Source organism: Myotis daubentonii, chromosome 14 (assembly GCF_963259705.1).
Source record: "Myotis daubentonii chromosome 14, mMyoDau2.1, whole genome shotgun sequence".
Taxonomy (NCBI): domain Eukaryota; kingdom Metazoa; phylum Chordata; class Mammalia; order Chiroptera; family Vespertilionidae; genus Myotis; species Myotis daubentonii.
Window position 1 is genome coordinate 31,425,414 of NC_081853.1, and position 3,037 is coordinate 31,428,450.

General features: G+C 38.8%; 1 non-coding gene across 1 annotated transcript; it reads right to left on the bottom strand.

Annotated features, from left to right (window-relative positions):
* Positions 1–1,854: 1,854 nt before the first annotated feature.
* Positions 1,855–1,990, bottom strand: LOC132215936 (small nucleolar RNA SNORA58). The gene has a single exon (XR_009448639.1). It is a non-coding gene; the product is annotated as a small nucleolar RNA SNORA58 (small nucleolar RNA).
* Between the last annotated feature and the right edge of the window lie 1,047 nt (positions 1,991–3,037).

Here is a 3,037-nt window from a genome sequence, read left to right on the forward strand (position 1 = left end):
TAGCTAAGATCTGGAAACAGCCTAAGTGCCCATCAGTAGATGAATGGATTAGAAAACTGTGGTACATCTACACGATGGAATACTATGCTGCTGTAAAAAGGAAGGAACTCTTACCATTTGCAACGTCATGGCTGGAACTGGAGAGCATTATGCTAAGTGAAATAAGCCAGTCAATAAAGGAAAAATACCACATGATCTCACTCATTCATGGACAATAGAGACCATTCTAAACTTTTGAACAATAATAGATACAGAGGCAGAGCTGCCTCAAACAGATTGTCAAACTGCAGCGGGAAGGCCAGGGAGGGTTGGGGGGCAGGAGGTAGGGGGGTAAGAGATCAACTAAAGGACTTGTATGCATGCATATAAGCATAACCAATGGACATAAGACACTGGGTGATAGGGGAGGGTAGGGGACTGTCTAGGGCGGGGGGATAAAATGGATACATATGTAATACCCTTTGTAATACTTTAAGCAATAAAAAAAAATATTCAGATCTGAGGAGCTGGTACACCATTAATTAAGAATAAGTGGTATAAAAAAAGAATTTATTAGGATTCCATAATCACCAACTATTTTTTAAAATTTAACAAATGTGCCAAATAGCAGAATGGACACTGATGAAGAATGAATTCATGAATTAGAGAGTAAATTTTAAAAAATGAAAATAGAAAAAAAGATAAAATAAAAAGGAGAGACCAGAGAGCATGGGAGAGAGAAAATAAAGAAACAATATGAGAAAACTTAAAACTGAAACAAACCCACAAGTTTTCAGATTGAAAAGGGTCACAGAAAGACATGCAAAATGAATGATCAAAAATTGACAACTGGATGCATACCGGTGAAATTCATAGGACCTCAATAATAAAAGAAAATACGAAAAACTTCAGAAGAAAGCGTAACTGTTTACCTATAAAGGAACAGTACTCGGGTGGGCATCACATTTCTTTGCTAATCCTGGAAGCTGAAAGTCAATGGTATCAAACCTAGTTTACAAGAGGAAATCAATTTGAAATTACAGTTCTATGTTGTGTAGATGTCTGTGGCCATTCATCTCTCAGCCCATGTCTGATCCCCCCTGAGGCTGCAGTGGATATTTCTCTACGAGCTCACTGACCTCACTTTTGGCCCTTCTTTGTTTGTGGTAATCGTGGAGGTGTGCCACTTGAATCCCCTTCAAGACAACATGCTGCAGGGAACAGTCTGGATGGTAGGATGCCCTCCTTCAGGGTGCTAGGCATGCATTAAATCAGAGACCTCTTTGTGGTGCTGTATCCCCAATAGTATGGATCGATGAGCCCAGGAAAGAAGGGGTGAAAGCAGGAGTGACTCCATTTACCTTCACTCTCAACAACCCCTTGAATATTTTGTGCTTCTTGTGCCTGGAACTATAGACACTGCAGGTTTAGAGTTTTTATCCCCAGTGGAGGTACACTCTTATCAGGGGATGGAGTAAGGATCTCACTAAACCAGTGGTTCTCAACCTTCCTAATGCCGAGACCTTTTAATACAGTTCCTCATGTTGTGGTGACCCCCAACCATAAAATTATTTTCGTTGCTACTTCATAACTGTGATTTTGCTACTGTTATGAATTGTAATGTAAATATCTGATATGCAAGATGTATTTAGGCGACTCCTGTGAAAGGGTCGTTCGACCCCCAAAGGGGTCTCGACCCACAGGTTGAGAACCGCTGCACTAAACTATAGGTTATATTGTAGCCAGAACTGTCTGGACACCCTGCACCCAGGGACCAGCAGGTAGGAAGGGAAATCTCTTGGCTGAGGTAATTGGCAACTGATCAGTGGAGGGAGAAGGGACTTTTTTTTTATTTTTCTTTTTTTTTTCTTTTTAAAATGTTGAAGTAATGCAACTTATCCAGCCACCAAATAGGCTGGCTAGAACTAGCACAAAGTCCAAATTACTCTTGTATACACTGTCCCCCCTGCCTGGCCATGAGCACAGTCAAGCAAGGTCTACGGGTATGCCCAAGACGGGACTTTTTTTAATTGATAAATTTAGTCATATTACATCTGTAGCCATTGCGGATATATTTTTACATTCCACTTATCATGATTTCTCTTCCTCCCTTTTTTTCCTTATTTAGTATTAATATTTTTTTTTCATTCTTTCCCTCATCAAATTTATATGGTCTATTTCTATTCTTTTAGTGGCTACTCTTAAATTTTAACATGCATTCTTGCCTTAACAAAACCTTATAGTTTATCAGAATTGCTACCTTCTTTCTTAACACAAGGATTATGTGTTAAAATAACATAATCCTTGTGTTAAGGATTATGTGTTATCTTAATGATCTTGGCCTGATCATTCCTCTCTGATTTTACAAATTGTTCAGAGTTGTGGTTCCACCTTGTTTTTTTTTTTTTTTTTTTTTTTAACTCTTCCCATCACTAATGTTATTGTTGCTTCATACTATTGATGGGAGTTCTGATTTGTAGCCATGACTCCTTTGCTCACTATTCTTTCTTAAATCTTATTCCTGCTGGGTTCAATTTTCTACTTCCTGAAGCTATTCTCTTTAGGATTATGTTTAGTGAGGGACTCTGGGTGTCAAACTTTCTAATTCATTCTAATTTATTTCATGCTCATTTGTGAATGGAAGTTGAGAAAGAGAAAAAGGAAAAGATCTCCTGACATCTGGGACTGATCTAACTTCACAGTCAGGCTTCAGTATTATGATAAACCGATCTGATGCTTACAGCTAAGCCATGTTGTTCTCTTGTTGGCCATAAACAGTCTCACACAAACTCCACTTAGACAGGTCACTGTATAACTCACAAAATACCAAACGTGCCTCTCTCCTACTGAAGAGTGATTGCAATTTCTTTACCAATTACTGCTTATCCTCACTCCCTAGAGAAAAGTATGGAGATACCCAATCATAGAACTGCTCCCACTTTCTGATAACACCCCAACCACAATAGACCCTCCTCAAATTACCAACCAAAGCTTAACTCGTATAATAGATTATTTCTAGCACCATCTTGCTGAGACATACCATGCTTCTTTTTTGCTG